This window comes from Pseudophryne corroboree, unplaced genomic scaffold, assembly GCF_028390025.1.
Source record: "Pseudophryne corroboree isolate aPseCor3 unplaced genomic scaffold, aPseCor3.hap2 scaffold_129, whole genome shotgun sequence".
Taxonomy (NCBI): Eukaryota; Metazoa; Chordata; class Amphibia; order Anura; family Myobatrachidae; genus Pseudophryne; species Pseudophryne corroboree.
This window is the reverse complement of record NW_026967915.1, coordinates 952,123-966,006: the sequence shown is the minus strand read 5'-3', so window position 1 is coordinate 966,006 and position 13,884 is coordinate 952,123. Positions and strand designations below refer to the sequence as shown.

Sequence of the window (13,884 nt, the reverse complement as noted above, 5' to 3'; positions counted from 1 at the left end):
TGCAAAGTGCTCCAGTGGTGCAATTGGACAGCGTGTGTTACTTATAAGACAGTATCTGTTGAGCAATGTCAAGGTTGTGAATTCAAGTCTCACCTGAAGCAGTTTTGTTTACAGTTTTTTTCCTTTTTCTTATGTCATTAGTCATTGATTATAATCTTCTACCTTAATATTTAATATGATATTACAAAGGATGGAAGAAAGAAAAAAAGAAAGAAAGAAAGAAAGAAAGAAAGAAAAAAAAAAAGAAAGAAAGAAAGAAAGAAAGAAAGAAAGAAAGAAAGAAAGAAAGAAAGAAAGAAAGAAAGAAAAAACACAATTATGATTGTGAATTTAAGTTGTCAGCACACATCTGCTTTGGTTCAAATGCACTGCATATCTTCCTTCAGTCAGCCAACAAAACAGCAATTGAAAAGATTAACACACTGTTGGTAACGCAGTTGCATCAAATAGTTTTTTTGCAATATAGCATGATAATCCATACTGACAGCTCTGGATAGTACCAGCACATTTCTTGCTGGACTTGGTAATGCAAAGAACACAGTAAACAGCTTCACTTTTTCTCAAAAATAAATAATTAACTATTAAAAACCTATCAGTCTTGATGAAGAAAGTCAGTAAGCACCTGTGGCCTAATGGATAAGACACTGGCCTCCTAAAACAGGGATTGTGGGTTCAAGTCCTATCTGGGGTGGAACTCATTAAAGCAGCTGTGTCATCACTAGAGTTGATATTTTATCCTTGCTTCAACTGTACAACAGTCTTGTAGTGTTTAGATTGCAAAAACATGACCACAGAAGCTAAAAATGACATTTATTATAACATTGTTGTGTTGTTTTTTTTAACTTTTCTATCACTGTGGAAAGCTTATTCAAGTGCCATCTGGCATGCACGATCCTTTGTTGCTCATCATTCATCACCAAAAATGATTTTCTTTTTAAATTCTTATGACTGTACTGATTGTATTGAATAAAATCCACATCTAGCATAACTGTTTTATGCTGCAAAGTGCTCCAGTGGTGCAATTGGTCAGAGCGTGGTACTTATAAGACAGTATCTGTTGAGCAATATCAAGGTTGTGAATTCAAGCCTCACCTGGAGCAGTTTTGTTTACAGTTTTTTTCCTTTTTCTTATGTCATTAGTCATTAATTATAATCTTCTGCCTTAATATTTAATATGATATTACAAAGGATGGAAGAAAGAAAGAAAGAAAGAAAGAAAGAAAGAAAGAAAGAAAGAAAGAAAGAAAGAAAGAAAGAAAAAACACAAACATGATTGTGAATTTAAGTTGTCAGCACACATCTGCTTTGGTTCAAATGCACTGCATATCTTCCTTCAGTCAGCCAACAAAACAATAATGGAAAAGATTAACATACTGTATGTAAAGCAGTTGCATCAAATTGATTTTTTGCAATAGAGCATGATAATCCATACTGGCAGCTCTGGATAGTACCAGCACATTTCATGCTGGACTTGGTAATGCAAAGAACACAGTAAACAGCTTCACTTTTTCTCAAAAATAAATAATTGACTATTAAAAACCTATCAGTCTTGAATGAGAAAGTCAGTAAGCCCCAGTAGCCTAATGGATAAGGCACTGGCCTCCTAAGCCGGGGATTGTGGGTTCAAGTCCCATCTGGGGTGGAACTCATTAAAGCAGCTGTGTTGTTATTAGAGTTGATATTTTATCCTTGCTTCAACTGTACAACAGTCTTGTAGTGTTTAGATTGCAAAAACATGACCACAGAAGCTAAAAATGACATTTATTATAACATTGTTGTGGTTTTTTTGTTACTTTTCTATCACTGTGGAAAGCTTATTCAAGTGCCATCTGGCATGCATGATCCTTTGTTGCTCATCATTCATCACCAAAAATGATTTTCTTTTTAAATTCTTATGACTGTACTGATTGTATTGAATAAAATCCACATCTAGCATAACTGTTTTATGCTGCAAAGTGCTCCAGTGGTGCAATTGGTCAGAGCGTGGTACTTATAAGACAGTATCTGTTGAGCAATATCAAGGTTGTGAATTCAAGCCTCACCTGGAGCATTTTTGTTTACAGTTTTTTTCCTTTTTCTTATGTCATTAGTCATTGATTATAATCTTCTACCTTAATATTTAATATGATATTACAAAGGATGGAAAAAAGAAAGAAAGAAAGAAAGAAAGAAAGAAAGAAAGAAAGAAAGAAAGAAAGAAAGAAAGAAAGAAAGAAAGAAAGAAAGAAAAAACACAAACATGATTGTGAATTTAAGTTGTCAGCACACATCTGCTTTGGTTCAAATGCACTGCATATCTTCCTTCAGTCAGCCAACAAAACAACAATGGAAAAGATTAACATACTGTAGGTAAAGCAGTTGCATCAAATTGATTTTTTGCAATAGAGCATGATAATCCATACTGGCAGCTCTGGATAGTACCAGCACATTTCATGCTGGACTTGGTAATGCAAAGAACACAGTAAACAGCTTCACTTTTTCTCAAAAATAAATAATTGACTATTAAAAACCTATCAGTCTTGACTAAGAAAGTCAGTAAGCACCAGTGGCCTAATGGATAAGTCACTGGCCTCCTAAAACAGGGATTGTGGGTTCAAGTCCTATCTGGGGTAGAACTCATTAAAGCAGCTGTGTCGTCATTAGAGTTGATATTTTATCCTTGCTTCAACTGTACAACAGTCTTGTAGTGTTTAGATTGCAAAAACATTACCACAGAAGCTAAAAATGACATTTATTATAACATTGTGTGGTTTTTTTTTTTACTTTTCTATCACTGTGGAAAGCTTATTCAAGTGCCATGTGGCATGCATGATCCTTTGTTGCTCATAATTCATCACCAAAAATGATTTCATTTTTAAATTCTTATGACTGTACTGATTGTATTGAATAAAATCCACATCTAGCATAACTGTTTTATGCTGCAAAGTGCTCCAGTGGTGCAATTGGACAGCGTGTGTTACTTATAAGACAGTATCTGTTGAGCAATGTCAAGGTTGTGAATTCAAGTCTCACCTGAAGCAGTTTTGTTTACAGTTTTTTTCCTTTTTCTTATGTCATTAGTCATTGATTATAATCTTCTACCTTAATATTTAATATGATATTACAAAGGATGGAAGAAAGAAAGAAAGAAAGAAAGAAAGAAAGAAAGAAAGAAAGAAAGAAAGAAAGAAAGAAAGAAAGAAAGAAAGAAAGAAAGAAAAAACACAAACATGATTGTGAATTTAAGTTGTCAGCACACATCTGCTTTGGTTCAAATGCACTGCATATCTTCCTTCAGTCAGCCAACAAAACAACAATGGAAAAGATTAACATACTGTAGGTAAAGCAGTTGCATCAAATTGATTTTTTGCAATAGAGCATAATAATCCATACTGGCAGCTCTGGATAGTACCAGCACATTTCATGCTGGACTTGGTAATGCAAAGAACACAGTAAACAGCTTCACTTTTTCTCAAAAATAAATAATTGACTATTAAAAACCTATCAGTTTTGAAGGAGAAAGTAAGTAAGCCCCAGTGGCCCTTTGGATAAGGCACTGGCCTCCTAAACCAGGGATTGTGGGTACAAGTCCCATCTGGGGTGGAACTCATTAAAGCAGCTGTGTCGTCACTAGAGTTAATATTTTATCCTTGCTTCAACTGTACAACAGTCTTGTAGTGTTTAGATTGCAAAAACATGACCACAGAAGCTAAAAATGACATTTATTATAACATTGTTGTGGGTTTTTTGTTTACTTTTCTATCACTGTGGAAAGCTTATTCAAGTGCCATCTGGCATGCATGATCCTTTGTTGCTCATCATTCATCACCAAAAATGATTTTCTTTTTAAATTCTTATGACTGTACTGATTGTATTGAATAAAATCCACATCTAGCATAACTGTTTTATGCTGCAAAGTGCTCCAGTGGTGCAATTGGACAGCGTGTGTTACTTATAAGACAGTATCTGTTGAGCAATGTCAAGGTTGTGAATTCAAGTCTCACCTGAAGCAGTTTTGTTTACAGTTTTTTTCCTTTTTCTTATGTCATTAGTCATTGATTATAATCTTCTACCTTAATATTTAATATGATATTACAAAGGATGGAAGAAAGAAAGAAAGAAAGAAAGAAAGAAAGAAAGAAAGAAAGAAAGAAAGAAAGAAAGAAAGAAAGAAAGAAAGAAAGAAAGAAAGAAAGAAAGAAAAAACACAATTATGATTGTGAATTTAAGTTGTCAGCACACATCTGCTTTGGTTCAAATGCACTGCATATCTTCCTTCAGTCAGCCAACAAAACAGCAATTGAAAAGATTAACACACTGTTGGTAAAGCAGTTGCATCAAATAGATTTTTTGCAATATAGCATGATAATCCATACTGACAGCTCTGGATAGTACCAGCACATTTCTTGCTGGACTTGGTAATGCAAAGAACACAGTAAACAGCTTCACTTTTTCTCAAAAATAAATAATTAACTATTAAAAACCTATCAGTCTTGATGAAGAAAGTCAGTAAGCACCAGTGGCCTAATGGATAAGACACTGGCCTCCTAAAACAGGGATTGTGGGTTCAAGTCCTATCTGGGGTGGAACTCATTAAAGCAGCTGTGTCATCACTAGAGTTGATATTTTATCCTTGCTTCAACTGTACAACAGTCTTGTAGTGTTTAGATTGCAAAAACATGACCACAGAAGCTAAAAATGACATTTATTATAACATTGTTGTGGTTTTTTTTTTTACTTTTCTATCACTGTGGAAAGCTTATTCAAGTGCCATCTGGCATGCACGATCCTTTGTTGCTCATCATTCATCACCAAAAATGATTTTCTTTTTAAATTCTTATGACTGTACTGATTGTATTGAATAAAATCCACATCCAGCATAACTGTTTTATGCTGCAAAGTGCTCCAGTGGTGCAATTGGTCAGAGCGTGGTACTTATAAGACAGTATCTGTTGAGCAATATCAAGGTTGTGAATTCAAGCCTCACCTGGAGCAGTTTTGTTTACAGTTTTTTTCCTTTTTCTTATGTCATTAGTCATTAATTATAATCTTCTGCCTTAATATTTAATATGATATTACAAAGGATGGAAGAAAGAAAGAAAGAAAGAAAGAAAGAAAGAAAGAAAGAAAGAAAGAAAGAAAGAAAGAAAGAAAGAAAGAAAGAAAGAACGAAAGAAAAAGAAAAAACACAAACATGATTGTGAATTTAAGTTGTCAGCACACATCTGCTTTGGTTCAAATGCACTGCATATCTTCCTTCAGTCAGCCAACAAAACAATAATGGAAAAGATTAACATACTGTATGTAAAGCAGTTGCATCAAATTGATTTTTTGCAATAGAGCATGATAATCCATACTGGCAGCTCTGGATAGTACCAGCACATTTCATGCTGGACTTGGTAATGCAAAGAACACAGTAAACAGCTTCACTTTTTCTCAAAAATAAATAATTGACTATTAAAAACCTATCAGTCTTGAATGAGAAAGTCAGTAAGCCCCAGTAGCCTAATGGATAAGGCACTGGCCTCCTAAGCCGGGGATTGTGGGTTCAAGTCCCATCTGGGGTGGAACTCATTAAAGCAGCTGTGTTGTTATTAGAGTTGATATTTTATCCTTGCTTCAACTGTACAACAGTCTTGTAGTGTTTAGATTGCAAAAACATGACCACAGAAGCTAAAAATGACATTTATTATAACATTGTTGTGGTTTTTTTGTTACTTTTCTATCACTGTGGAAAGCTTATTCAAGTGCCATCTGGCATGCATGATCCTTTGTTGCTCATCATTCATCACCAAAAATGATTTTCTTTTTAAATTCTTATGACTGTACTGATTGTATTGAATAAAATCCACATCTAGCATAACTGTTTTATGCTGCAAAGTGCTCCAGTGGTGCAATTGGTCAGAGCGTGGTACTTATAAGACAGTATCTGTTGAGCAATATCAAGGTTGTGAATTCAAGCCTCACCTGGAGCATTTTTGTTTACAGTTTTTTTCCTTTTTCTTATGTCATTAGTCATTGATTATAATCTTCTACCTTAATATTTAATATGATATTACAAAGGATGGAAAAAAGAAAGAAAGAAAGAAAGAAAGAAAGAAAGAAAGAAAGAAAGAAAGAAAGAAAGAAAGAAAGAAAGAAAGAAAGAAAGAAAGAAAAAACACAAACATGATTGTGAATTTAAGTTGTCAGCACACATCTGCTTTGGTTCAAATGCACTGCATATCTTCCTTCAGTCAGCCAACAAAACAACAATGGAAAAGATTAACATACTGTAGGTAAAGCAGTTGCATCAAATTGATTTTTTGCAATAGAGCATGATAATCCATACTGGCAGCTCTGGATAGTACCAGCACATTTCATGCTGGACTTGGTAGTGCAAAGAACACAGTAAACAGCTTCACTTTTTCTCAAAAATAAATAATTGACTATTAAAAACCTATCAGTCTTGACTAAGAAAGTCAGTAAGCACCAGAGGCCTAATGGATAAGTCACTGGCCTCCTAAAACAGGGATTGTGGGTTCAAGTCCCATCTGGGGTAGAACTCATTAAAGCAGCTGTGTCGTCATTAGAGTTGATATTTTATCCTTGCTTCAACTGTACAACAGTCTTGTAGTGTTTAGATTGCAAAAACATTACCACAGAAGCTAAAAATGACATTTATTATAACATTGTGTGGGTTTTTTTTTTACTTTTCTATCACTGTGGAAAGCTTATTCAAGTGCCATGTGGCATGCATGATCCTTTGTTGCTCATCATTCATCACCAAAAATGATTTTATTTTTAAATTCTTATGACTGTACTGATTGTATTGAATAAAATCCACATCTAGCATAACTGTTTTATGCTGCAAAGTGCTCCAGTGGTGCAATTGGACAGCGTGTGTTACTTATAAGACAGTATCTGTTGAGCAATGTCAAGGTTGTGAATTCAAGTCTCACCTGAAGCAGTTTTGTTTACAGTTTTTTTCCTTTTTCTTATGTCATTAGTCATTGATTATAATCTTCTACCTTAATATTTAATATGATATTACAAAGGATGGAAGAAAGAAAGAAAGAAAGAAAGAAAGAAAGAAAGAAAGAAAGAAAGAAAGAAAGAAAGAAAGAAAGAAAGAAAGAAAGAAAGAAAGAAAGAAAGAAAGAAAGAAAAAACACAAACATGATTGTGAATTTAAGTTGTCAGCACACATCTGCTTTGGTTCAAATGCACTGCATATCTTCCTTCAGTCAGCCAACAAAACAACAATGGAAAAGATTAACATACTGTAGGTAAAGCAGTTGCATCAAATTGATTTTTTGCAATAGAGCATAATAATCCATACTGGCAGCTCTGGATAGTACCAGCACATTTCATGCTGGACTTGGTAATGCAAAGAACACAGTAAACAGCTTCACTTTTTCTCAAAAATAAATAATTGACTATTAAAAACCTATCAGTTTTGAAGGAGAAAGTAAGTAAGCCCCAGTGGCCCTTTGGATAAGGCACTGGCCTCCTAAACCAGGGATTGTGGGTTCAAGTCCCATCTGGGGTGGAACTCATTAAAGCAGCTATGTCGTCACTAGAGTTAATATTGTATCCTTGCTTCAACTGTACAACAGTCTTGTAGTGTTTAGATTGCAAAAACATGACCACAGAAGCTAAAAATGACATTTATTATAACATTGTTGTGGGTTTTTTGTTTACTTTTCTATCACTGTGGAAAGCTTATTCAAGTGCCATCTGGCATGCATGATCCTTTGTTGCTCATCATTCATCACCAAAAATGATTTTCTTTTTAAATTCTTATGACTGTACTGATTGTATTGAATAAAATCCACATCTAGCATAACTGTTTTATGCTGCAAAGTGCTCCAGTGGTGCAATTGGACAGCGTGTGTTACTTATAAGACAGTATCTGTTGAGCAATGTCAAGGTTGTGAATTCAAGTCTCACCTGAAGCAGTTTTGTTTACAGTTTTTTTCCTTTTTCTTATGTCATTAGTCATTGATTATAATCTTCTACCTTAATATTTAATATGATATTACAAAGGATGGAAGAAAGAAAGAAAGAAAGAAAGAAAGAAAGAAAGAAAGAAAGAAAGAAAGAAAGAAAAAACACAAACATGATTGTGAATTTAAGTTGTCAGCACACATCTGCTTTGGTTCAAATGCACTGCATATCTTCCTTCAGTCAGCCAACAAAACAACAATGGAAAAGATTAACATACTGTAGGTAAAGCAGTTGCATCAAATTGATTTTTTGCAATAGAGCATAATAATCCATACTGACAGCTCTGGATAGTACCAGCACATTTCTTGCTGGACTTGGTAATGCAAAGAACACAGTAAACAGCTTCACTTTTTCTCAAAAATAAATAATTAACTATTAAAAACCTATCAGTCTTGATGAAGAAAGTCAGTAAGCACCTGTGGCCTAATGGATAAGACACTGGCCTCCTAAAACAGGGATTGTGGGTTCAAGTCCTATCTGGGGTGGAACTCATTAAAGCAGCTGTGTCATCACTAGAGTTGATATTTTATCCTTGCTTCAACTGTACAACAGTCTTGTAGTGTTTAGATTGCAAAAACATGACCACAGAAGCTAAAAATGACATTTATTATAACATTGTTGTGTTGTTTTTTTTAACTTTTCTATCACTGTGGAAAGCTTATTCAAGTGCCATCTGGCATGCACGATCCTTTGTTGCTCATCATTCATCACCAAAAATGATTTTCTTTTTAAATTCTTATGACTGTACTGATTGTATTGAATAAAATCCACATCTAGCATAACTGTTTTATGCTGCAAAGTGCTCCAGTGGTGCAATTGGTCAGAGCGTGGTACTTATAAGACAGTATCTGTTGAGCAATATCAAGGTTGTGAATTCAAGCCTCACCTGGAGCAGTTTTGTTTACAGTTTTTTTCCTTTTTCTTATGTCATTAGTCATTAATTATAATCTTCTGCCTTAATATTTAATATGATATTACAAAGGATGGAAGAAAGAAAGAAAGAAAGAAAGAAAGAAAGAAAGAAAAAACACAAACATGATTGTGAATTTAAGTTGTCAGCACACATCTGCTTTGGTTCAAATGCACTGCATATCTTCCTTCAGTCAGCCAACAAAACAATAATGGAAAAGATTAACATACTGTATGTAAAGCAGTTGCATCAAATTGATTTTTTGCAATAGAGCATGATAATCCATACTGGCAGCTCTGGATAGTACCAGCACATTTCATGCTGGACTTGGTAATGCAAAGAACACAGTAAACAGCTTCACTTTTTCTCAAAAATAAATAATTGACTATTAAAAACCTATCAGTCTTGAATGAGAAAGTCAGTAAGCCCCAGTAGCCTAATGGATAAGGCACTGGCCTCCTAAGCCGGGATTGTGGGTTCAAGTCCCATCTGGGGTGGAACTCATTAAAGCAGCTGTGTTGTTATTAGAGTTGATATTTTATCCTTGCTTCAACTGTACAACAGTCTTGTAGTGTTTAGATTGCAAAAACATGACCACAGAAGCTAAAAATGACATTTATTATAACATTGTTGTGGTTTTTTTGTTACTTTTCTATCACTGTGGAAAGCTTATTCAAGTGCCATCTGGCATGCATGATCCTTTGTTGCTCATCATTCATCACCAAAAATGATTTTCTTTTTAAATTCTTATGACTGTACTGATTGTATTGAATAAAATCCACATCTAGCATAACTGTTTTATGCTGCAAAGTGCTCCAGTGGTGCAATTGGTCAGAGCGTGGTACTTATAAGACAGTATCTGTTGAGCAATATCAAGGTTGTGAATTCAAGCCTCACCTGGAGCATTTTTGTTTACAGTTTTTTTCCTTTTTCTTATGTCATTAGTCATTGATTATAATCTTCTACCTTAATATTTAATATGATATTACAAAGGATGGAAAAAAGAAAGAAAGAAAGAAAGAAAGAAAGAAAGAAAGAAAGAAAGAAAGAAAGAAAGAAAGAAAAAACACAAACATGATTGTGAATTTAAGTTGTCAGCACACATCTGCTTTGGTTCAAATGCACTGCATATCTTCCTTCAGTCAGCCAACAAAACAACAATGGAAAAGATTAACATACTGTAGGTAAAGCAGTTGCATCAAATTGATTTTTTGCAATAGAGCATGATAATCCATACTGGCAGCTCTGGATAGTACCAGCACATTTCATGCTGGACTTGGTAATGCAAAGAACACAGTAAACAGCTTCACTTTTTCTCAAAAATAAATAATTGACTATTAAAAACCTATCAGTCTTGACTAAGAAAGTCAGTAAGCACCAGTGGCCTAATGGATAAGTCACTGGCCTCCTAAAACAGGGATTGTGGGTTCAAGTCCTATCTGGGGTAGAACTCATTAAAGCAGCTGTGTCGTCATTAGAGTTGATATTTTATCCTTGCTTCAACTGTACAACAGTCTTGTAGTGTTTAGATTGCAAAAACATTACCACAGAAGCTAAAAATGACATTTATTATAACATTGTGTGGGTTTTTTTTTTACTTTTCTATCACTGTGGAAAGCTTATTCAAGTGCCATGTGGCATGCATGATCCTTTGTTGCTCATAATTCATCACCAAAAATGATTTCATTTTTAAATTCTTATGACTGTACTGATTGTATTGAATAAAATCCACATCTAGCATAACTGTTTTATGCTGCAAAGTGCTCCAGTGGTGCAATTGGACAGCGTGTGTTACTTATAAGACAGTATCTGTTGAGCAATGTCAAGGTTGTGAATTCAAGTCTCACCTGAAGCAGTTTTGTTTACAGTTTTTTTCCTTTTTCTTATGTCATTAGTCATTGATTATAATCTTCTACCTTAATATTTAATATGATATTACAAAGGATGGAAGAAAGAAAGAAAGAAAGAAAGAAAGAAAGAAAGAAAGAAAGAAAGAAAGAAAGAAAGAAAGAAAGAAAGAAAGAAAGAAAGAAAAAACACAAACATGATTGTGAATTTAAGTTGTCAGCACACATCTGCTTTGGTTCAAATGCACTGCATATCTTCCTTCAGTCAGCCAACAAAACAACAATGGAAAAGATTAACATACTGTAGGTAAAGCAGTTGCATCAAATTGATTTTTTGCAATAGAGCATAATAATCCATACTGGCAGCTCTGGATAGTACCAGCACATTTCATGCTGGACTTGGTAATGCAAAGAACACAGTAAACAGCTTCACTTTTTCTCAAAAATAAATAATTGACTATTAAAAACCTATCAGTTTTGAAGGAGAAAGTAAGTAAGCCCCAGTGGCCCTTTGGATAAGGCACTGGCCTCCTAAACCAGGGATTGTGGGTACAAGTCCCATCTGGGGTGGAACTCATTAAAGCAGCTGTGTCGTCACTAGAGTTAATATTTTATCCTTGCTTCAACTGTACAACAGTCTTGTAGTGTTTAGATTGCAAAAACATGACCACAGAAGCTAAAAATGACATTTATTATAACATTGTTGTGGGTTTTTTGTTTACTTTTCTATCACTGTGGAAAGCTTATTCAAGTGCCATCTGGCATGCATGATCCTTTGTTGCTCATCATTCATCACCAAAAATGATTTTCTTTTTAAATTCTTATGACTGTACTGATTGTATTGAATAAAATCCACATCTAGCATAACTGTTTTATGCTGCAAAGTGCTCCAGTGGTGCAATTGGACAGCGTGTGTTACTTATAAGACAGTATCTGTTGAGCAATGTCAAGGTTGTGAATTCAAGTCTCACCTGAAGCAGTTTTGTTTACAGTTTTTTTCCTTTTTCTTATGTCATTAGTCATTGATTATAATCTTCTACCTTAATATTTAATATGATATTACAAAGGATGGAAGAAAGAAAGAAAGAAAGAAAGAAAGAAAGAAAGAAAGAAAGAAAGAAAGAAAAAACACAATTATGATTGTGAATTTAAGTTGTCAGCACACATCTGCTTTGGTTCAAATGCACTGCATATCTTCCTTCAGTCAGCCAACAAAACAGCAATTGAAAAGATTAACACACTGTTGGTAAAGCAGTTGCATCAAATAGATTTTTTGCAATATAGCATGATAATCCATACTGACAGCTCTGGATAGTACCAGCACATTTCTTGCTGGACTTGGTAATGCAAAGAACACAGTAAACAGCTTCACTTTTTCTCAAAAATAAATAATTAACTATTAAAAACCTATCAGTCTTGATGAAGAAAGTCAGTAAGCACCAGTGGCCTAATGGATAAGACACTGGCCTCCTAAAACAGGGATTGTGGGTTCAAGTCCTATCTGGGGTGGAACTCATTAAAGCAGCTGTGTCATCACTAGAGTTGATATTTTATCCTTGCTTCAACTGTACAACAGTCTTGTAGTGTTTAGATTGCAAAAACATGACCACAGAAGCTAAAAATGACATTTATTATAACATTGTTGTGGTTTTTTTTTTTACTTTTCTATCACTGTGGAAAGCTTATTCAAGTGCCATCTGGCATGCACGATCCTTTGTTGCTCATCATTCATCACCAAAAATGATTTTCTTTTTAAATTCTTATGACTGTACTGATTGTATTGAATAAAATCCACATCCAGCATAACTGTTTTATGCTGCAAAGTGCTCCAGTGGTGCAATTGGTCAGAGCGTGGTACTTATAAGACAGTATCTGTTGAGCAATATCAAGGTTGTGAATTCAAGCCTCACCTGGAGCAGTTTTGTTTACAGTTTTTTTCCTTTTTCTTATGTCATTAGTCATTAATTATAATCTTCTGCCTTAATATTTAATATGATATTACAAAGGATGGAAGAAAGAAAGAAAGAAAGAAAGAAAGAAAGAAAGAAAGAAAGAAAGAAAGAAAGAAAGAACGAAAGAAAAAGAAAAAACACAAACATGATTGTGAATTTAAGTTGTCAGCACACATCTGCTTTGGTTCAAATGCACTGCATATCTTCCTTCAGTCAGCCAACAAAACAATAATGGAAAAGATTAACATACTGTATGTAAAGCAGTTGCATCAAATTGATTTTTTGCAATAGAGCATGATAATCCATACTGGCAGCTCTGGATAGTACCAGCACATTTCATGCTGGACTTGGTAATGCAAAGAACACAGTAAACAGCTTCACTTTTTCTCAAAAATAAATAATTGACTATTAAAAACCTATCAGTCTTGAATGAGAAAGTCAGTAAGCCCCAGTAGCCTAATGGATAAGGCACTGGCCTCCTAAGCCGGGGATTGTGGGTTCAAGTCCCATCTGGGGTGGAACTCATTAAAGCAGCTGTGTTGTTATTAGAGTTGATATTTTATCCTTGCTTCAACTGTACAACAGTCTTGTAGTGTTTAGATTGCAAAAACATGACCACAGAAGCTAAAAATGACATTTATTATAACATTGTTGTGGTTTTTTTGTTACTTTTCTATCACTGTGGAAAGCTTATTCAAGTGCCATCTGGCATGCATGATCCTTTGTTGCTCATCATTCATCACCAAAAATGATTTTCTTTTTAAATTCTTATGACTGTACTGATTGTATTGAATAAAATCCACATCTAGCATAACTGTTTTATGCTGCAAAGTGCTCCAGTGGTGCAATTGGTCAGAGCGTGGTACTTATAAGACAGTATCTGTTGAGCAATATCAAGGTTGTGAATTCAAGCCTCACCTGGAGCATTTTTGTTTACAGTTTTTTTCCTTTTTCTTATGTCATTAGTCATTGATTATAATCTTCTACCTTAATATTTAATATGATATTACAAAGGATGGAAAAAAGAAAGAAAGAAAGAAAGAAAGAAAGAAAGAAAGAAAGAAAGAAAGAAAGAAAGAAAGAAAGAAAAAACACAAACATGATTGTGAATTTAAGTTGTCAGCACACATCTGCTTTGGTTCAAATGCACTGCATATCTTCCTTCAGTCAGCCAACAAAACAACAATGGAAAAGATTAACATACTGT

At 34.4% G+C, this 13,884-nt stretch overlaps 4 non-coding genes across 4 annotated transcripts; all 4 read left to right on the top strand.

Moving 5' to 3' along the window:
• Nucleotides 1-1,569: 1,569 nt before the first annotated feature.
• TRNAR-CCU (transfer RNA arginine (anticodon CCU)) lies at nt 1,570-1,642 on the top strand. The gene has a single exon. It is a non-coding gene; the product is annotated as a tRNA-Arg (tRNA).
• Nucleotides 1,643-5,473: 3,831 nt separating this feature from the next.
• TRNAR-CCU (transfer RNA arginine (anticodon CCU)) lies at nt 5,474-5,546 on the top strand. Its single transcript has one exon. It is a non-coding gene; the product is annotated as a tRNA-Arg (tRNA).
• A 3,757-nt stretch (nt 5,547-9,303) lies between these two features.
• TRNAR-CCU (transfer RNA arginine (anticodon CCU)) lies at nt 9,304-9,375 on the top strand. The gene has a single exon. It is a non-coding gene; the product is annotated as a tRNA-Arg (tRNA).
• Nucleotides 9,376-13,122: 3,747 nt separating this feature from the next.
• TRNAR-CCU (transfer RNA arginine (anticodon CCU)) lies at nt 13,123-13,195 on the top strand. Its single transcript has one exon. It is a non-coding gene; the product is annotated as a tRNA-Arg (tRNA).
• Nucleotides 13,196-13,884: the final 689 nt, after the last annotated feature.